At 42.5% G+C, this 23,007-nt stretch overlaps 1 protein-coding gene across 2 annotated transcripts in view; it reads left to right on the top strand.

The window, feature by feature from the left end:
* Window positions 1–23,007, top strand: part of EML1 (EMAP like 1) — a 121,266-nt gene that overhangs the window by 9,736 nt on the left and 88,523 nt on the right. The window contains exon 2 of one of the 2 annotated variants that reach the window (XM_084207664.1): window positions 3,384–3,558. The exons of the other annotated variant lie outside the window; for it this stretch is intronic. The gene's annotated coding sequence lies outside the window, so the exon portion shown is untranslated. The remainder of the gene's footprint in view (window positions 1–3,383; window positions 3,559–23,007) is intronic. 2 annotated transcript variants of the gene reach the window in all.

Here is a 23,007-nt window from a genome sequence, read left to right as displayed (position 1 = left end):
GGGTTTCACCAGGACAAAGCCAGTTCCTGAAGTAGCTCATGTGCTCCTGTGCCACATCTCTCAGTCCCAAGGTCAGGAGTCCCCGCAGAGGAAGGGAGGCAGAGGAGCACCCAAAAAAGCAGGAGAAAACTCTCTCTGGCTATGAGACACAGGAGATGAACAGGAGCTGAACATCTCCGTTTTGTCCAAGAAGATGATACAGGATTAGAAAACATTATTTGTTTGTGCTAAACTGATTTTATTTTCTCTCACAGAACTATGCCTCAGAGTTGAGTATGTGCATTTGCTTCCTTTTCCTAGTGAAGCTCAGCAGCTGGGTTGTCCTAGATAATGGTGCCAAATCTTTAAAGATTTCCTTGTTCTGAGATGATTGTTCAATTGACAATCTGCCTTGTAAATCAAGCTGCCTTGAGGGACAGCAGAGAACTGCAGGCAGTTGGATGTTTTAATGAGTCCCACAGAGAGTGAGACAAGGCTGTAGCAGGAGCCTTGGGACATGGGACATGTCCATCCCAGCAGGGCCCCAAGCCCACCCAGACAGCTGCTCTGTGCCACCTGGAGTGCCTGGGTTCTCAGAGCAATCCCCAGGGCAGCTGGTTGTACTAAAGGCCAGTACAGGGAGATCAAATCTATTTTCCCCTACTCGACATAGCGCCTTGCCACCCTGCTCACCAGTCAGTCCTGGAGAATGCCAAGGAGTGAAGGCAGCTGGGCAGGCACCCTCCAGTACAGCTGCTGCAGGCTTGGCCTTGCTCTCCTGTGCAGAATCACTTGTTACCTGCCCTGAGTCCCAGACCTGTCCTCTCAACAGCTCACAGCATCTGATGAGCCCATGCACTCGAATTTCTGCGTTGATCCAATATCAAATATCTATAAAAGGTGCTAAAAATCAGCAGGAGTGCTAATTACTCACTGAGCTCAGACTATGGTCAGAGATAGTCCCAGGCTCCTGCCCTGAGAGGGAGGTTAACTTTAGTTCAGTAAGAGATTATTAGATCCCTGTTTCTCCTTCCATTTCCCAAAACCACTTACCAGAACTGAGTAATCTTCCTTGTCTAAATTCTCTGGCTACTGATGATGTTTGGCTGCCTTGTCTGTACTTTCAAGGCCTTATGCTAAATTTAGACAAGGAGGAGATTCTTCATTTTGTGGGTTACTCACTGAATGCTGCCGGCACAATGTGAGTTAAAATCCCATTTGCTGCACAGCCGAGTGGGTTAGGGCAAGAAAATTGATTTCTTCTTGCTACCTACTAGAGCTCCACATGCCCTTCATGTGAGGGCACGTGCCTTGTGCACTGAGGGATGCTGCTGTGGGTTTCCAAATGCTCCAGATCACCTCTTTCTTTTTTACATGTTACCAAAGACAGGCACTTAAAAATTCTCTCTTCAGCTGCGGATGGGGACCTCAGGAGAGCCTAAATAAATTATATCTGTGCTGCAGTGTGGTGCTCCCTGGAGACATTTCCTCTGAGACCTCTCTGGCCTTTCTTCAATTCTTCTAGTCCTGCCCATCTGCTGCTGCCTTACCTGTTCTGCCCATCAGCAAGTCTTGGGAGAATACCTTGATTTTATCCAGAGAGGAAAGAGGGAACATCAAAACACCAATTGTAAGAATTCATGGGAGTAATGTTTTTGCATCTGAATACTCATGAAGTAGAAATGCAAAGTAATTTTTTGTTCTCAATGAAGATCATGAGAAAATTCTGTGTACTTATTTACAGAAAACATCTACTATTTTTGCATCTTTAATAAAGGTGTGTTTCTCCAGTTCTTATGTGATAAACATGGAATTCTACCAAGTACCCAATGATGACACAAACTACAATAGTGAAATATGATCCACTTGCTCCTGTCACTGAAACCTCAGAGGGGAATCACAGCTTTCAGCAGGGTTCATTTGAGGTATACTACTTAAGGTAATAGGGCTGGACAATCTCATTAAGATTTATTTCCACCCCATTTAAGCACGGGTTCAAAAGTACAGCTGGAGCTGTACTGGCTTTATCTTTGGCTTACAGAAGAGATTGGAAAAAGAGGTAAACAGAAAACCTTCAGTCTGCCAGGCCATGAGACTTCAGTATAGAGCAGACACAGGCTTGTGCCCAGCCTTGGAGGCTGAGAAAATTGGAACAAACTTTTCATCCTTATTATATTGCATAGGCTTTTCCCTTCTATTTCCTCTGCCATGGAATTTAGGAGATATTGCATCATTCCATTAGGGAGAGGGAGGCACAAAACAACTGCATCTGCTCTTCTTTAATGGCAGTTCACCATGTTCACTGGATTTCTTCCAGACTTGAATTTGTCTGTACCCATTAGGGAAATGTATTGGTTAGGAAAAATACATTTTCAAACATTTCAGCTAGTGTTGCAGATTCCCTAAGCAGCCTGAGATGTTTACAAAGCTCCCAGCTTGTCCTCCCGCAGACCACGGTATTGATGACAGTAATCCTTCTATCACACTCCAAGTGCTTCTCCTTGCTTCTGTTGAAGCCATCCAGACTGTGAGTTATTTGGCAGCATTTTTCTCTTTTTTTTCCAGAGTAAAAGAAGCAGAGGAGATCCCACCTGGGAGAGGAGAATTTGCTAGATAACAAATGCAGCAGCCCCTGTGTTGGCTGCAGTGTCCTTTTGGTGAGAGCCAATAGATGCACCCAGATGCATCAGGTGCTCGAGGCTGGCTGCTCCTGCCCAAACAGGCTCCTGGTGATGGAGCTCTGAAACCCGGGGGATTTTGGGATCAGACATCCTGTAATGCACAGCAAAGCTCAGGTTGCCAGCACAGCCCAGCTCTTCCTACTGCAGGCAGCATCTCCAGGGTCATCCTGGTGAGAAGGTGACTGCAGGGCCAGCACCAAGGGGAGCCTTCAGCAGGCAGGTGATGCAAACAGCAGAGGACATGACCCCAGGCATGTCCTTGGTGTTGCTTCCACATGCAGCCTAGTCGGGCCCTTTGGTCTGGGGATGGATTTTCTTGTTCAGACATTGCACTCTCACCCTTCTCAGATTTGGATCATTCTTTGTGGTTTACCCAAATCCAGAGTAAATGAGCACTTCCAGAGGCCCCTGGAGAATACTGAGACAGGGAAAGGCATTTGGCTCTCTCCAACACTTTCTGTGAGAGAGTCAGCTGAGAAGTAGATCCAGCATTGCTGTTCCCTAAGTTTGATTTCCTTGGCACTTGTTAGATGCACAGAAATGTACAATCAACACTGCCATGTAGACAGGACTAAAATCGGAATGTTTGGAAGAAAAATAAGGGATTGAATAGAAAGAAAAATGGAGTCGGCAGTTCTAAGGACCCATCACCATAGCATCAAGACACTGTTTACAAAACTTCTTTGTTAAGAAATTTCCACATGCTCTTTCTTTCAATTTCAGTTAGACTCAACATAGTCACTGCTCTGGATTTAAACTGTGCCCTGAAAGGCCTATAATCTAAACATGGAAACATTTAAGTCATGTGCTAAAAGAAGAAAACGAAGCTGCATCCAGTGCTGTGTGAGGACCCCTGGGCTGATCCTGGTGGAGCTGCAATGTCCCCATTAACAGCCAGGTAAAAACCTCTTGCAAGTCCCAGAGCTGCCACGATGGAAGGAAAACCCAGACATGCCATTGTTCAGTGGGGAAACCCTCCTGCAAGCTCCAAAGTTGTTGTTCCAGGTACAAACCCCCCTGCAAGCCCCAGAGCTGCCATCCTGGGGTGGAAATCCCTCTGCAAGCCCCAGAGCTGCTGTCTCATGGGGACAACTTTCATGCAAGCCCTAGAGTTGCTGTCTTGGAAGTCCAAGGCTGGGCCAGGGGTAACAAGAGCTGCCCAGCCAGCCTGGTGAGCTAGGACATCAGATGGCCCCTCAATCCCTGCAGCTGCACCTCCAGCCCTGCCTGGCACATCCCTGCGCTGTCCTCTCCTGTGTGATCCAGGTGTGCTCCAGCCCAACTGCAGCAGAATAAAGCCCTGCCTATTTTCAGTGGCTGAGTTGTTGTGAAATGCAGTTCAGGCTCTGGCATGAAGAGGAGAAAATTATTTGGGTAGTCAAACTTCATTTTGTTTTATTTGGAGTTACTAAGAATATTTTTGTTCTTAAATACAATGTTTAACCTGACAGCATCCTAATAAAATGCTTTCTATTTGCTTATTAGGAGCTTTTGTGCTGTACTATATTTATTGCAATTAGCAAATGTTAGTGGCTCAGACAAACTGCAAGATATTTTTTCTGCCCTGCTCCTATTTTGTTCCTCATCTCCTTTCCTGCCATAACCTAAGCCTAGCCTAGCCTAGCTTAGATTCTTTCACATATCAGCCTTTCTGCCTGACGAGACTTAAAGAAGGAGAAATTAAAAAAAAAAAAGGAAAATTGATAGAAAATGAACCATTAGGAACCTCTGAGAAATCAAAAGAGCCTTTTAGATTAAGTCTCTCAGTAGTGTCAAGGCTAGTAGCAGCGCCAGTGGCATTAGTGGCACTAAGTTGCTTAATTCTAGTATGATTCAAAATCATTTGTAGCTATGAGCTTATCCAGAGTAAATCCTCATCCTCCCAGGTCTTTTGTTTGCCATCTCTTGACAAGCTACATTGCATATAAATGAGGTCATAAAACATGCGAAGGAGGAATATATTTTCATTTGAATTGAAGTTTCATGCATGCAAATGCTACTGTGCAAATACCAGTAATGAACAGCATTAGTAGCTAATGAACTCAATCCTTGTTTGGGCTTTGTTTTGGGGTTTTCTGCTCTTACACAGATATAAATTATGTGAAATGAAAGGAAGGTTTGCCTGAATAAGGACAGAGGCCAATTTCAAGAGATACTTAGACCTTGCTCCAGTCAGTGGCAAAGGGTGGCCCAGCTGTCCTGCTCCAACCAGGATGGATCTCACAGGATGGCTGGAATTGGGCCTCTGGGGTCTTCGTGGTTTGTGATCAAATCACAGGCTGTTAATCCACTTTAAGCCCACTGACTGTTCAGAATCCAGGGGAGAAGCAAAGGTTTGGGTACCTGAGTCTCAAAGTGTGCCTGAGTCTCACATGTGCCAGAACTCTGACAAAAGGGCTGGTTCAGACCTTTGAGGAGAACTTGACACTTCTGTGTGCACACACAAATGCCTTGACACTGATGAGCAGATGAGTTCTGGTGCTCATCCTGCAGCCCCCCGAGAGGGTTCAGTGCTGTGGCAGAGGCATCCTGGCTGGCTGGGCTGGCTGCTGTGCGCAGAAGGGCTGGAGCAGCACTCGGGGAACAGAGCAGAACCTCTGCTCCACCCTGCACCCCTGACCTTGCCCTTTCCCTGGCAGTGCCATGAGGCTGTGCTGGGGAGGGCTGCTGGCCCCTGGCAGCCCTGCTCGGCTGGTGTGCAGCACGAGGTGTTAATGCTCCTCTGCCCTGCCTGCTGGCCTGCACTCTCCAGGAGTGATGATACCTAGAAAAAAAGACCAACTTTTGTGGGGCTGTTAGAGGTTTTTTACTTTTTCTGGAAAGGGGTAAAATAAGGGTGTCCATGAAGTTCACTTGATCACTTAACAGTTAGACAAAAAGGCATCCAGTCATTATCTTCTTGATTTGAATAGAACTCACTGTAAATGTGCCAGGTACGGGGAGCAGCAATCAGTAAAATGCTTTTTCATTTACTGTGAGCATCAAAACTATCACACAAGGTTCAGAGACCAGTTCAGGGAGTTCATTTTGTGGGCTGGGGCAATGAAGGCCCTGGTTTAAAATGCCATTCTTCAGCTATTAATTATCTAGATTTAAGGACTCAACAAACAGATATTTTCTAATTCTGTTCTTTTCCATTGGAGTTGCTTGGGTCTCTGTTTCTCATCCCAGCTCTTGCTGCCCTTTCCTCCTAATGCCCTCCAGTGGGACAGCCTGCTACTTCACCACTTGGGAATCAATCCCAGTAAGTCTCTTGCAGGAGATACACTCCCAGTGCTCATCACTGGATAAGCACGACCCCTAAAGGCCATTGAACTGTGCTATGTGTCATTGCTACAGCAGAAATTATCAGTTGCAGGATGTCTGGAGCTGGTTTGCATTCCCATCTAGAAATATTCGTGCTGGTCTCTCTCATTCCTCATATTTTCACTGATTTCAGGGAGCTCAGCTTGGACCTACTGTTTGGGCTGAACTCATGCTCCTAAAACCTCAAGATCTCATCTATTTTATTTTTCTTGGAAGTTTTTGGATCCAAAAATGCATCAGCTGACAAGCGTATGTTTGTCTGGTTGTGCCTTGTACAAATGTAATCTTTATGGCATGTACTGGCTGAACTGAAAAATATCACTGATGCCTACTTCCACTGCCTTTCCAGGAACTGATTTAGGACACATTCTCAAGATTAATGCCTTGGCTGATGGTGAGGAGCATTAAGAGTGGGACCAAGATAGGGTCAGATTACATGAAAGGAGAAACACTAGCTGCAAAATCCACTACTATGCAGAAGAGAGCAGAATAGCTCATGGATTAATTTATCAGCATTTCAAAGCTGCTCTGCTGGAGATGGAGCCAGCTACAGCACTGCAAACTAGAGTCTGCATTCCAGTTGTTTCCTGTGATCTTGCTCTAGTTGGTTCACAGAAAATTAAAAAAAAAAGGATAAATATTGCCTGTAAGTCCTGTTGCCAAAGAAAATTCAAGAGGTATTATTTTCAGCTGCTTACTCATTAAGAGGGAACTGCAGCACTTGACTCTTGCTTTGCTTTTTGGCTGCTGAGAGCCAACAGTTTCCCTCTGTGAGTGTGGAACTGTGCACACCCATCTCTTGAAGGAAAACAGGGATAAATCACAAGTTTTCCAAAGTTACCTCGTTAAAATAATATGTATGGCATAAGCATGTGCAATCATAAGCATGCTGTTGGAAGGGGAAATGTTTGGGGAAACTTTTACAAATTGGAAGATGAATATGCTGGTATCTCTAGTTGTGCTCCAGTAAGGACATGTAGTATTATGTGCAGATTGCCTGAAGACATCACTGCCTTTGCCAGGGATAACAGTGTTTCCTAACAAAGACAGATTGTGCCTAGAGGGAAAAATAAAAGAGGTGACTGCCAAATAGTATTGAGAAAATACTATTTTGTTACAAAAAAACCCATAAAATATGAAAATCTGGTTACGTGTCTTGTCTAGACCGAAGGGACTAAATTGTTGGTAAATAAGATTCCTTCCAAACAATTCTATGGTTCTATGAACTAAGTATAACTGCCCAAAGGACTCATTCATTATTCCCCAGTTATCCTACTGCAACTTAAATACCTCACAAAATAGCCCTTAGCAGCAAAAATTAAAACCAGCTGTGTTTTATTAGTTACCAGTGGATCTGCACATCAAAAGAAGGGAAGGGAAGGAAAAGGGAAGGAAAAGGGAAGGAAAAGGGGAAGGAAAAGGGGAAGGAAAAGGGGAAGGAAAGGAAAGGAAAGGAAAGGAAAGGAAAGGAAAGGAAAGGAAAGGAAAGGAAAGGAAAGGAAAGGAAAGGAAAGGAAAGGAAAAGGAAAGGAAAGGAAAGGAAAGGAAAGGAAAGGAAAGGAAAGGAAAGGAAAGGAAAGGAAAGGAAAGGAAAGGAAAGGAAAGGAAAGGAAAGGAAAGGAAAGGAAAGGAAAGGAAAGGAAAGGAAAGGGAAGGAAAGGGAAGGAAAGGGAAGGAAAGGGAAGGAAAGGGAAGGGAAGGGAAGGGAAGGGAAGGGAAGGGAAGGGAAGGGAAGGGAAGGGAAGGAAAGGAAAGGAAAGGAAAGGGAAAGGAAAGGACCATTAATTCCAGCATCCCAGATTCATTCCCTCTGAAGATGGTGTTCATGGGCACACTGATTACTGAGTGGTGGTTTCAGCCCCAGAAAAGGCCTGACTCAGCCATGTGCAGCTGCAGGGATGCTCTGGAGGAAAAGCAGGATTTGGCTCCTCTGAGCTTGGGGTTCACATCAGTAACATCAACATACACTCACTGTCCTGCCCTCCCAGCTAAACACCTCTGATTTACCTGCCCTTCACATTGGAGCAGACATAAGGAAGACCATTGGACAACTAAAGAAGCATCGTATTCCATCATTCTTCCTAGTGTTGTTAGTGGTAGGGAGAGTTTGCACACAAAAAATGAAGGATACTTCCAGGAATATATTGATATTTTAAGAGATAGTAAAAAATCCAACAGCTCCAAACACAGCCCATTTCAGGTTCAAAATGCCTATCAATAAGCTCAGTTACACATTCATAAATCATCACTTGAACTACAAGGATGTCACCAAAGAGCCCACTTTAATTTCCTCCCAGTCCATGACAATTTACAGGACTCTGATTTAAAACCTGATCATCACCCTAAGTAGGTATGTTTGGGGGCTGGGAATTTAAGTCACATGAAGCTTTCTTTCTCACATGAAGCCTTCCTTAGCTGCAGTTCTAGAAGCCATCCAGTGCAATTTTTTATTTCTTTTATAAACCAGAACAATGCAAAGATGTTTGCCCCTGAAGTTTAGCAGCATACTCCTGTTTCTGTAATTATTCCAACATAAAACCTAAGAAAGGGGGAAATCCTTATCTTTGTTTGTTGGGGCTTATTTTATAATTATTTTTAATTTTGGGGGGGCTGGGTTTTATTGGTGGGGTGGGTTTGTTTTGGGTTTTTAAAAATTTTTTTACAATGTTGTATGCTCCCAGGGAAATAATAGACAGTGATTTATTTATGAAATTCCTCAGCAGGAGGAAGCCACGCTTGGGTCTTGCTGCCATGGAGGGAGATAAACAAACTAACATATTTAGCTAAAGTATATGTAATCCATAGGAAAACAGACTGAACAAGACTAGAGAGACATATACAAGCTGGCAGAGGAGATACTGAGACAGGGAACAGAATGTTTAGATAGAGGCACTTATGGGTACTCCCCACCAACAAATGAATCATCCAGGGCATAAGTGGCTATTTTTAGCAGCAGTGTCTATGTTACTTTTGCCTTCTACATTGAGAAAACTGTGAAGCACTAGATAGGAGATGCTAAAAATCCATACAGAGCAATGCTGGGCTTCCTTGTACAGATGGACAGGACTCAGAGTGCCTTTGGCCTGGCTGTGCAGCTGAACTACAGAGATGGATGGATGGATGGATGGATGGATGGATGGATGGATGGATGGATGGGTAGATAGATAGATAGATAGATAGATAGATAGATAGATAGATAGATAGATAGATAGATAGATAGATAGATAGATAGATATGGGGTGAGGGCAGGTGTCTCCACAGAGCAGCAGCTCACTCTCTCAACACACATCATCACCAGGTGCCTAGAGTGGGAGTCCTCAGGCACCCTCTGTGCTGACAGCCTCCACTTCCAAGCTTCCCCTCGGCTCCTCTGTGGGGGTCAGGGAGATTGCATCTTCTGATATCCCAATCACTGCTCTGGGCAAAATCCTTTGACTACAGCTGTAAGGATCATGATTTAATCCAACAATTTAGCCCAATAATAGAAACCAGCTGGTAACAGAGTATCTGGTTTTGTCATTATGTTCACCACTTGGAAGTCACAGGCTGCAAAGCCCCTTTGATTTGTGGCAGGGCATTCCATTAACACATCCATAAAAAGAGCCAAGATGTTTCCATTGACAGCACTTAACAATTTTCTCGATTGCCTTGCTGACTGCTCACTTTGGGTGGAAAGCGCTTTTCCGCACCATTGAAGCACGGCCAGTACATAACCTTGGAGCACCCGGGAGTGCTGAGATGCTACCAGAAGTAACACTTAGGAGAGCACATCCCCTCTTTGGCACACACTGCCAGGCCCTGCACAGCTCCCTGCCTGCAGCACAGCTGTGTCACCCACAAAGCAGGACAGAATGTGCCCTGAGACATTGAGGGGGGAATGGAGTTCATCTGCCTTCCCCTTTTGCGTGATTACCAAGTCAATTTTGCATTCAATTCCTTGTACAATTGGTGGTAAAACCTATGCAGGTCTAAGCTTGCTCCCCAAGCTTTTATTGGATAGCAAAACAGTGTGTACTTGTCTGGAGGTGGGTGATACAGAGACTGTAAGTTGAGAGGCTGGTGTTCAAATCCAGCAGATCAGCATAAAGCCCTCAGGATATTATTCTTGCTGCAATTACGAGTAACAGCTAAAGAAAGGGTTGGAGACTCTCACGTAGTGAATAGAAATATTTCTCTTCATTTGCTTGTATGAACACTGCAGACAAGGATAAATAGTTGTAACTGTAAAGCTCTCAGTGAAAAATTGATCCCCATTTGTGCTCTAGCTGCCTCCAGCTTTTCCTTATGGGAGGCAGTGATGGGTCATCAACGTGGTCATTTTAGGCTTGCTACAAAATAAATCCCGATTCAAGAGTCTCCTTGAGTGACCTTTGCTTATATGTGCAAGAGTTTCTCATGCAAAGAGCCCCAGTGATGCTGATGCTAATAGGTAGATGGTAGAGACAATTTCACAGTGACTGTTAGAGACTGGAGATGAGGAACAAAAGCTCCTTTCTGAGAGCTGCTCATCCATCTCGAATGCTCTGACTCACTTCACCTCGTGTGGGACTGACTGCTTAGAAAAACCAACTCTGCCATCTTTTTACCACGTGGACAGGATCACAGCCTCAGCATACACAAAGCATTACTCATTGCAGCTGATCCCATTAACACTGAAGGCACAGGCTTGCACTTACCCTGACGAGCTGCAGAAAAGGCTTCTGTATGAGAGGATTATGGCTACTGTTCAGATGCTCAACATTTCCTACTTAAAATATTTCACAGTGAAGCAGCAGCACCATTGAGTTTGCAATGTATCAGCACCTGTTTTATTTCTTCTGCTGAAGTCTTCCTAAAGTTTTTGGGGGTTTCTAAAGCTGCAATGAAACAAAAATGAACTGTTGCTGTTTTCGATTTTTACAAAACTACTTACTTAAAAAACAGGTGAAAAAATCTCTGGCTCAGTTGTACAATATAATCAGACTACCAAGCAAAATGGCACTGCAATGCCATGACAATGGAAGCAGTAAGATGAGCAGATTTCTGGTTGCCCAGCATGAGACTCTCTGAGCACGCTTGTATGCAAACACAAAGTCAGTCTCACATAAATGAGATGAACTACGTTATCTTGCACGAAAATATTTTACCAGCTCTCTGTGTTTCCAGATATATCTAATTTATGCATTTCTGAGCATATAGTGTGTATTGCTTAGAGCTGAAGCAGGTGTAGCAGCTCTTCCCATATTTAAATCAGAGATGCTGTTGCATATTTCAGTGGATAGAAAAAGTATTTCTCCAGGTGGTGCCAGGTTTGAGAAAAAATTTGACAAATTCAGAGAAAGGATCCAACACAAGACCTCCAAACTGCAGTCTTTTACTGCAGGACATGTACTCTCCCTTTCCAGTGACCTTGCTATCCTAGGCATGTTCTTATGACATCACCTTAATGCTGTGGCTTAAAAACAGCTTAATTAATTTAGTGTCTGTGCATCGCTGTCTGCTGCCATTGTAACATCCACATAAATAAAAAGAAGAGCAGGCACTCAGCTGCCTCTCATGCAGAGCCCTTTGAGTCCCGGGCAGAACCCCCCAGCTGCTCCTGGGGCATCGCTGAGGAACATGAAATCCATCCCCGAGGAGCCAGCCCAGGCAGACCACAGTGGAGCACCAGAGTTCTGTGCAGGTCGTTTGTTTCCTCCTTTACTTAAACCCACGTTGCTGTTGAAATGATGATTGCCTTGTATTTTATAACAGCTGGGATTTAAACTTAATTTGCAAAGTAATTAATTTTCTTTAATTGTGATGGGGGCTTGCTGTTAAGTAGTAAGTAGACAGGGATAGTACAATGATTTCTGGGGTCGGGATGCGCTGCTGTAAGATTGTATCATTTCTCTATAGTCTGATTTTAAATACTACAGCAACTACTACAGCAAGAATTGTTCTGATCATATGTTCTTTATAAATATTACCTGTTCATGGTGGCTAGTTTAGTCTGAGTGTAGAACAGAAAACAGCTTTCCTTATTCTCCAGTACAGACTGGAAAGAAGACAGGTGGCAGTAAAAAAAAAAAAAAAGACCACAAATCTAAAGCAAGCTATAATGCCATTAATGGTTTAAGTTACTTTAATAAGAAAGGATTTGTTGCTTACTAGCTTGACATTATATATAGCTACTTTCAGTCAGTAAGGAAAAAAAAGATAAGCTATCAATATAATTAATTTTAAATATATTTAATTTTCCTAAGTAGTAGACTTATAGATGTTTTTATTTTACCCATAAACAAAAGTAATCCACATCTGAGATCTAGACAAGAAAATCCAAGACTAGAGTTCATGCAGAGACTAATCTATGTAGATTACAGCATACACCCAAACCAGATTTTAAGCAGAAGGATGTGTTGCATTCTGCCCCAGACTAGAAACACCAGCTCTCCTTCCCCAGGTACTGTGACTGTCAGGATGTGGCAGTGCCTTGGTGCTCTGCAGGGGTGATCCTGGAGGTGCTGTCAGTGACTGCTGGGTGCTGCAGGTGCCCTTCCCAGCACTGGAGCCCACAGAGCTGCCCGAGCCTGGCAATGGGCCCCCAGCAGCAAGGGTTGTTATCTGTGCCACAGACCCAACCTGGGCCCTGCACAGTGAGAACAGGCTCAGACCTGTCCCTCTGACAGTGCCACTGCTGCCTCTCACAGCATGAGACCCATTAACTGTGAGCAGCTGGGACAGCCCGGGTGGAATGATGCTTTTGAAGCTGGCTGCTTTGCTCAGAGAGAGCTTCACAAAAATGCTATGGCTGATCATGTGGAAGAGCCACACTGAGGATGGAGGAGATCCATTGAAGAGCCAAGACATTTTATCCTGGCACACACCAAGTGTGGTGCTCTGTCAGGCATCCAGGAGCTATTGAAAGGCAGAAGTACACTGAGATCTCTACAGCTATCTGAAGCTATCCAGATGGGAGCTTGAATGCCAAGATCAGATAATTTTTGTTTTTAACAAAAGTAGTTTATAATAGATGGTGTCATGAATCCATCCTCATGGGTTCTTCTGTGCTCCAAAGAAAGAGATGAGATAGCTAGATGTGCATAAATAATACAACTTTTATCGTACTACTGAGATCACATTGCCCAGGGTGTGTGGAATGGGAACCCTCAGCATGAAGGGGACCCATGGGAGGTGGGGACAGTGGCTTTTGGAGGTACCACAAAGCTGTGCAGGGAATGCTCCTGCTGGGTGGCCTCCTGCACATCCTCTGGTGTCAACCCTGAGCCATGCCTGTGCCCAGGCACTTATCTGGCTTTTATTGCAAACTGATGTCCTCCTCCTGGCCATGTCATCCTCAAGATGTTTTTCCAGCTCCTCTAATCAGATTAACCAGCTGCTCATGCTTTAAGGACACTAACTCTGTGGGATGTACTTCAGACCATGGTCTGTCTCATCTTCCTATTTACTTCCTTGACAGCTGTGTGCCTGAAGCAAGGGGGCTGTATCTGGCTTGAACTGCTGGGGCACCAAGATCCCCTTTTCTGTTTTCTGAGCACTGTGCTCCCTCCAACGCAGGGCTCAAGGTGGTACCTTCCCTGGAGGCCTGGCAGGGACAGACCTGTGCTCTCTGCTTCAGCTGGTATTATCTTCCAGGGTATTTTTAGGGATGATGTTTTTACATCCCTCAGGGCACTGTGGGATGGCAGCAAGTGATTGAGATGGTACTTCTGAAGGGAACAAGCTGCCACTGCAGCTGAAGCTCCTTGCTTCTTTGCAAGGATGTTGTTAATTTGCTGTAAAAAGGAAGTAAGATGGTTATGTGAAAATGACCTGTCATTGGTGATGTAAGCCAAATTTTTCATTTGTGTTTCCACGGTCCATATACACAGCAGTAAATGTCTATGCAAGGCAAGGAATAAATGTTTCCATTGTTGTGCTTACAGTCTGAAACAAAGACCCCAGTGATCCTCTGAATAGCATCAAATATATTCAAACTACAACATAAAAGACTTTTCCATAAATACATTCATTTCAATGTGCCTGAAACTCTGCTTTTAGAACACACCCAGAATTAATTTGCCAGTGAAATCTGCAGAGGCCATGCCAATCAGATGGTCAGCAAAGAGCTGATCACTGTTTACAGGACAAAGTCTGGGCTCCACTCAGCTTCACACTGCTTAGAAACAGTTGCCATCACTACTTTTTTTCTGATAGTCTCCAAGTTGTTTAAGATAGGCAGCTGGACTTGTGAAGCAGTAGTTACTGTGACTATGCATATATCCTCCCTCATAAATTATTGCTGGAACATGTTTTAAGTTAGGCAGCAAACATATATGAACTAGATGAGCTGTAATTTTTTTATGTGCAGTTACTTTTTATGAAATAACTTGGGTTTGGATCACAGGTTATTTTTACTGTGGTGCTCATTGCACCATTGAAGTTCTGATTTTGTTCCCCTGGTCAATAAATGGGCTATTTAATATAAGTTTATTTGCATAAAGCTAGTATCTGTGATGCAGTGTTTGTTGCTATATTTTTTCTACCACAAACATTAGCTGCAGAAGATGAGATAAGGTGTCTATATCCAGCTCCTACCTTGGCCATACCAGAGCTGAGACATGACCAGGTTTAATTTACTGCACTTTGCACTGTTTCTGCACAGTTTTACATTTACTGTCTGGCTTTACATGGTCTTGTGCTTATAGCACTGCAGGTGTATTTGTGCTGTAGGCAAATTTGCACTTTAGAAAGCTTGGATAAGTGGTGATGTGATCATTACCCATTTTCCCTAATCACAAATGAAAAAGCTGGCCTAAAATAAAAGGAAATCAGGATTAAGCCAGCCAGTCTACCAAAATACAACTGTCTACATACACAATTTTCTTTCCGCCTAGAAATTAAAATGTTGAATATAATGGCTACTTATGAAAAGAAAATTTTTTATTATTTCTTCCTCTAATAGTCACTGACTATAATTGTTAGGGGAAAAAAAGAAACTGAAATATTTTCATTTATAGTCTGAAAAGTGTTCTGGAAACACAGGCTTGTGTTGAAGCATTTCTCAGAATAGTTCTTTAAATCCATCTGTCAAAGGAAGATATTAAAATTCTTTATCTACATATATATATATTATGGGCCTAAGTTGACACCTTTTTCTGAAGCATATTTCCTGTTGTTTTCATTACCCTTCTGAAACACAGATTACACCATGTAGAACATTCCCTGGTACATTTATTTACTCTTTTTGGCTGATTAAATTCTCCACATCACACTTTCCAGGCTTACATGCACCAGTACTTAGCAGTACCAACTCCTAAGCGTAATCACATCATCAGCACTAACTCAGAAACATTATCAATCATTATCACCTCCCCTCCATCTCCCCTACTCAAGTCTCCCTGCCAAAATTCAGGTTTCGTTCATATTCTCTTTTGGTGCTTGTGCCGTGTCTCCTTCCAGTGTTCTTTGTTTATACATAGATGCAGCAGTGTGTCTGTCATTTCATTCCTGAAAAGCTGGGGGCCAGTGGGATGGGGAGGAAGCTGGAAATCCCCGTCCCTCCCAGCCCTGCTCCACTACCACGGTGCCAGGAGAAGCTGGAAATCCCTGTCCCTCCCAACCCTGCTCCTGTACCATGGGAAAAATGGGTCAAAACTGGAAATCCCTGTCCCTCCAAACCCTGCTGCTTTTCCACGGTGGAAGGGGAAGCTGGCAATCCCTGTCCCTCCCAGCCCTGCTCCTGTACCACAGTGCAGGGGAATGTCACATCGTCCCTCTGGAGTGGAGCTGCACTATCAGCCTGAGCACATCACCTCACTTGAACTCCTACAGTATATAAAATGAGGAAAGAGGTTTTATTCTGTCCAAGAACATCCCCATGAAAGGAGTTTTAAGACATTTCCCTGATTATGAAATCTCTGCCATTGAACACTTACTCAGGCAGAACTATTGATGGGAAGATCCCTATTACAGCTTGAATATTCTTTCTCATAATAATAATGAAAAACCTGACACACATTATTACATTTTGAATGAAGGCTTCTGTGCAGTAGGGTTTTAATGATCTCACTATTGCCAAGTTTTGCTTTCAGCATTCCAGTGGAACATTTTTACCAGGCCTATTAGGTAATGCACACAACTTTCAGGCATAAATTTGCTATCTGCTATTCAATGTCCTCATGCTAGACCTTGCCAATGTCACAGATGTTCTTTTTCCATAAACTCCATCAACCATGGTCTAAAAGCTGTGGTTTTTGTTGTTCTGTTCATCACTTCTTTGTGTGCATTTTTTATAGCTGGTCATTACCCCTTAACAAAAAAATTTCTGTTTCTATTCTTTTTAAAATAAAATTTCTGAGGCCAATTGTAGAAAGATCCTACTCTGCTGTGGGCCAGTTTTGACCCTTTTGCAAGCATCAGAAACATCTTCAGAATGTAAGATGAGAAAATGTGTGTTGTCATAACCAGTGAATGAGAAGAATTTTTTTCCCCAAATCTCAGAACAAGTCAGTTTTACAGATTTTGGATTTATTTCTTCTTACTGGCTTCTTTCTAATGGGATAGTTCACATTTTGTCAGCTCAAAAGTGGAAGCTTTAAAATTTATGAATCTTTCAAGTGCTACTTTCCATAGGACATTAGGCACTTGGTATTTTCCAAAGATTTGGGGCTCTCAGGGCCATAATAAATGTATTTGACTCCAAATCAGTTGTGTGGAAGTCTTGCCCTAAGAAAAGATATGAACCTGATCAGTGACTGCAGTGTGGGCTGTCTCTCCAATCCTCAAATAAAGGATTGCCCCAGAGCATCTCAGCTGGGATGGGAGCCTGAGGGCACATCGAGGCTGCTGTCACTGTTGAAGGCTCCTGCTGGGAATCCTCTGCCAAGGAACAACCAATTCATGTGTTACAGTGGATCCTTTGGTCATTCCTGTTTTATTGCCTTTCTTTCAGTATTGCTTAAGAAACAGTCCTTTACAAACCAGAAGATTAATGACATCATCTAATTGGTTTTGCTATCCTTAGAGATGATGGGCCAAATTAATCCCTGTTAGAGCTCCATTAATCTTTATGGATTAACACCCAAGATTAATTCATCCCCATGATACTAATCACTTGCTGTGCGGTCTGTGGAAAATCACTTAACTTTGCATGTTGTTTTTCCACCCCAGATAGAAAATGGGGGCAATAATTCTGAGTTCAGTGAAGAGAAATGTTCTAAACACTCCTAGGATTGCTTAAAATGTAAGATGGTTTTTAATAAAATTAACATTTTCTCTCTGAATGTTAGTTTGTACTTGTATTCTCACTTGTATTCTCACTTTTTAGTGAACCTTGGATAAAAACATTTCCCTGTGGGGTTATGGATGTGCCTCATATTTATACTAAGTAAAATCTTGATACTGTAGAGCTTGGTGAGAATTTATGTGCTGATTATCCCAGGGTGTCACACTTCAGGTTTTGCTGAAGTCACACGCTCACACCCAGAGGCAGAATTTGGCCTTTCTCATTTCTGCCTCATTTAGGCCAATTTTTCAGCTGTTCCCCAGCGAAAATCTCACTGAAGATAGCAGGAATTTTGCTTAAGTGAGGATTACAGGATTAATCCCTCTATCTCCAGTCATGTTTATTTTGGCAGTCATTTAGCTTGGAGATCTCCAAAGCTCCCAGCTTCAGTCCTCTCCATTCTGCTCACAGATATGCATCTAACTGCCCCTCTCATGGGTTAAAGTAGCCATTGCATTTACCAGGAAGCTTCTACATTTTCAGAAAAATGTTCTGGTAATGCCACAAATTAGATAAAATTGGGACTTCTCACATAAATAGAAAAGAAACTACTGATAAGGGTTGCAGCAATTTATTTTAGCTGGAGTGCTAGAAGTGAGTAACAAGCAATCCATCAGTCAGATGACAGAAAGCACACTTGAGTTTTACAACCCATTCTCTTTGAATAACACCAGGCACTATTACTCAGCCAGAAAATATCAGTGTTGAAATTTGTTCTTTTCTATTTATGTTTTTTTTAATGTGTTCAATTGCCTATAGTACCAAATATAGGCGTATTATAGCAAATAAATAGTATAATAAAGTAGTTAAAAGGTTAGTTGTTGCAGTCTTTTCTAGGCAGAAAGTATAAAGTAAGATTTAGTAATCTTTGCAAAAAAGGAAGGCTCAGTGTGTTCAGTAAAGATATAATTACAGGGTTTGGACATTTATTTGATACAGCAGCTTTGAGCAATATACAGATTGCTTTATAAGTGCAAGTATTTTTCAGACATGCATCTTATTTTACAGCCAGTATTAGTCATTTCTTCTTAATTCTAGGTATATGAAACTGTTTTACCTCCATACTGGAATTTGAATGGACATGCTAAATATACAGTGAAATCATTGTCAATTATTCATTTGACTTGGCAAGGAAAAATATTTTTAAAGTTTAATGAAGCCAGCAGTGATACACAGTTTCATGTTGCTGGGCAACAATACTGGTGGCCAGCACTTTGAAAGTGAGGGAATGCAGTGTAATCGTGTTGATGCCTCGGGACTCCCTTGTACCTCCCCCAGGGAAGCTCAGGGGGGCAGGAGCAGAGGGTGCCCAGGACTGCATCAGCTCACTGCATTTCTCATGAAGAAGCTGCAGCTTCCAGGTCAGGAGGGGAAGCTTAGGGACAGCCCCAAAATTCCACAGGTCCCAGAAAGAAGGAAGCTCTCACCTCTTTCAGAGCAGAAATGATTGAAGGAGTTGAGTTAAATTGAAAAGGACGCTTAAGACGGATGTAGGAAAAAACTGAATGCTGTAGAGAGAGTAGTTAATCTGATGCCTCAGAGTTCAAGGATAAAGTGTCATTAAACTAAGTATATAAATTTGATTAAAAGACAGGCTTTTGCACAATGCATAACTGACCTGTGGGACTAACTATGTCAGAGTGCTACTGAGGCCAAAATCATAAAAGATTCTGAGAATGACTAGTGCTAATACAGGACCATGAAATCATCTTTAGCTGCAAGAGATAGAAGATATTTTAAAGCAAGGAAAAAAAATGTATATAAATATATCCACTTGAGTTTGTCTCATATATATATATATGTGTGTGTGTATGTATATGTGTGTGTGTGTGTATATATATATATGTATGTATGTGTGCGTGTGTATATATGTGTGTGTATATATATGTGTGTGTGTGTGTGTGTGTGTGTGTATATATATATATATATATATATATATGTGTGTGTTTCCTGGGACTAAATATCTAAAGAGGAAAACTGGGGAGGAAAGCTAGTTTTAAATGCCTGTTGTGTGGCAAGCTGGAGCCCATCTGGTACTGGGCCAGTCAGAGCACAGGTCTGGGTTAGCCTGGGAGTTCTTGCTCCTGCAATGCTCTGTAGGGATGTCTCCCTGCAGCATGGCTCTTGCCTTGGGCTAGTGCCTTTTTATTTGGGCCAAATCCCATTTTGGTAGGACCCAGGTCAGTGAGACAGGGGACTTCACACAGGGGCTTACTGAGGCCTCTGTGGTTTCACAGGTGAAAGGAGGAGCCTTTCCACTTGGAAAGGCCACGGAAGTAGCACACTGACTTGAGGGAGTCTGTCCAAACCTGTCCCTTACTGATAAACACACTTCTAGCCACATGGCAGCCCTGTGGAGAGTGCTGCACAACTCAAAGGAGCAGAGCAGAGTCCTGCTGTTTCCTTCACCACCAGCTTCTGTTTCCCTCTGATAATAGAGGGAATGAAAACAAGCAGCACTACAGCTCCTTATTTATTAATTGCATTCTCCAGTAAAAACACCGGGGCAAAGCAGCAGCAGATTCTCTTTGATTTGTGTGTATTTTTGAAAAGTGTACTCTGTGCCTATTGGGAATTATGTTTCTGAATGTTCCTTTTTCTGTACTCTCTGAGTCATATTGCCTTCATTCCTATACCTCACAATATTTTCCCATTGCCATAGAGACAGCCTGTGAGGAAAGCACAGCCGAGTAACCTCAGGTTTTTACTGAACCCAAAGTGCCTGCCAGACTGGACCACTGCTTGGGTTTATCTTACATCAAGAGGTTGATATGAAATAAGTAGTGTTTTTTCTTTTTGAGAGCTTCATAGTTCCCTTTCAAAACAGAGGTGATATTGTCACCTGTCTGATCTAAAAATCCTCTGATCTTAAATCTTCTGAGCAGGTCTGATTCTGTAAGCAGCAGTGACCCCACACCTGAGTTCTCAGAGAGCAGCTAAAGGAATTGAATTGCAGTAGTAAAGCATGTATTGCTCACATGCATCTGCTCGTGTCCTCCTCTCCCCTTCTGTTGAATTCCTTAGTCTTAGAAAGAGTTTGGACCAAAGCCGTGTTTCTGAACACCTCCCTCTGTTGGACACAGATCCGAATGCCACAGCTTTCTCAAATGTCACACTGCTATACCCAAGCAGAACTGAGCTTTTTAAAGTGTGAAGATATCATTTTAAACATTGTGGTTTAGGTTAAAAAATATATAAAGAATAACATATTTAATTGTTTTAAAACTGTGTCTTAGATAATGCAAAAGCCAAAATTATCTTATAGGAACGACTTCTGTTAGTACTGCAAAGGGCAAGTACAGGAATTAGACAGTCTAGCCTTCGAGGTAAATGACCATTTTCAGTGCCTGTTTAGGAGATTGTGCCACTAAGATATAAATCATATTAGATCATCACTCTTTATAAGGGAAAGGGAGGACAGAATGCCTTTATGTGTAGGTGTGCGTGAGTGCAGACAAAAGAGATGCATAAATGCCTTTCATTTCATACAAGGGAGTAATACAAACACATCCAACATCCAATTCTGTCCCTAGCAGTACTTTGTGATATGAAGACATATATAGGCTAAACTCACTTTAAAATATTTTCAGATGTGCTGATGACAGATGCTCAGGAGCTTCAAATGCTGTGACAGCTCTTCTTTCCATAGGTGTTTGTGTTTGCCTGCTAAGCAGCAAATGGTGGCTTTTAACTGAAAACAAATACTTCAGTCAGTGTGAATCACATTTCCATTTCTTCAGCTTGTCCATAGGAGCATTAAAGGAGCAGATCCAAAAAAGGGAACAGAATAGAAAAATGAAATCCCAGGCATGCCATGTACTGTTTGGGAAGCAGATAATGAGGATACTTCAGTCCTAATACCTGCTCAGGCTTTTGGCATTTCACTGTTGCAACTGTGATAGTGATTTTTTGGCCAAGCTTTGACTCTGCTTTGTACCCACACAAGAATGAAAGAGTCATTATCTCCTTTTATAACAAGCACTAGTGGATTGTGGTTGCTTCTTGTTGACCTGACCTGACACACACCAGTGACTGACAGAAGAAAGGCTGGTTCTCCATCACTAGCCCCTAGAATAGTAGCACTGCACATGAATACTCAGTAAAGTGACTAGTTTTTTGGTATATAAACTTTATTTTCTGGTCTGATGTAAACTAAGCTATTTTCTTCACCACCTACTCTTGGTGGTGGTAGGAATATATTACCAATGACTTAAATGGGGAAAATAGATCTCCTCAGGACACAGAAAAACCAATGGAACAATATTGTAATTTATATTCCAGCTTCATAGCAATTGAGATTTTTTTTTTAAAGTAAAACGGTATTATTTGAGGTGCACCAGTCTGTTACTTGTGAACCTCATGTGAAAAGAACAGCCGAGCTCCCAAGCTGCAACCAGCAGTTTACTGAGCATGTCTTCTGCTTCCTTTTTCAGTCACCAATGAAAAAGTGGACTGTAGTGTGAATAAGATGGAAGATGTGCAGAATCACATTTCATACCTACTTTTATTTTGTGCCACTATGTAGGTATGGTTATCTCAACAGTCTTACACCTGTTTGAGCAGGCATAGTGGGCTCAGCAAGCTGCATTTCCTCATTTGCCTATAAGAGTGTCATGAGTGTGCAGAAAGCCTTAAGGAAGTTGAGTTACATGACTTACATGACACCAATTCCCTTTCCATGGCAAGAACTTTCCACAGCACAATACAGGCATGGGAAGAACTAAGCTGGTTTGACAGACTTTGATCTTATAATGAAAACCGAATGCTACCCACTTGCCTTTTATTACATAAGCACTCATAACATGTATGTCTAAAAAAATCCTAAACTTTGGAGCAAAAATATAATTTAATCAACTGATCAATAATCTACTGCTCTTTTTTTCCCAATTTAATATACATGTCCCATGCTTTCCTGCTTCTGATCCTCTGACACATTAAACATCCAGTCACTCAGAAACTTAATCAGTCTGCCCTTTAAACATCATGGGATGAAATTAAAGCATCTAGGTAATTTAAAATAAAGCATTGATTGTGGTAGAGCTAAGAGATGGATCAAACTGCAGAACTAATTGCTCTTATTAACTACCACCTAGTTGCTGGATTAATTTTCAGCTGAAGCAGTTCCCCATGCAGATCTCTGCACACCCTTACAGATCACCGTGACTGAGGGATGAAGGAAAGCAGTGAGGAGGTGGGAGTGGAATGAAGCAAGGAAGGTGTAACTACATTTATCATCAATAGGATTGTGTTACTACATTTTTTGAAACACAGCTTTACTGAAGACAGATACAAAAAAGTTACCAATCACTTGTACATTGCTCACATCATCTGTCCTTAGCTGCCTTGCACCCCTGAGTACTGAACCAGCTCTCTCCTGGCATTCCTGGCATTTGTAGCATGACATCTGGTAGCCTCACTGTCCCTGCCTAGATCTTATTTTGTGGGTTTTTCTTTCTGATTTCACATGGAGATACTTCTGCCATTCATCTACACCCTGAATAGTTCAATCCCTTTCCACACTTTCCCTTGGTCAGGTCAGAAAGGGGCTTGTGACAAAGCCAGGAACTTTATTGCTACATTTCCTCTCCTTCCTCTACACTGGCAGAACTTGAGTTTCTGAGCTCCAAGGGAAAACATGCAGAGATGGAAAAAACCTGGGTTTCAGATTTCATACGCCATATTTCCTAATTTCACATGGAAGGAAATGGTGAATGAATGACAGAGCAAGCACTCTTCATCAGACAAATAGAAAACATAAAAAATGCCAAATCATATCAAGACTCTACCTTAACTGTA

Source organism: Fringilla coelebs (genome assembly GCF_963513975.1).
Source record: "Fringilla coelebs genome assembly, chromosome: 6".
Lineage (NCBI taxonomy): Eukaryota > Metazoa > Chordata > Aves > Passeriformes > Fringillidae > Fringilla > Fringilla coelebs.
This window is presented reverse-complemented; position numbering and strand designations above follow the sequence as displayed.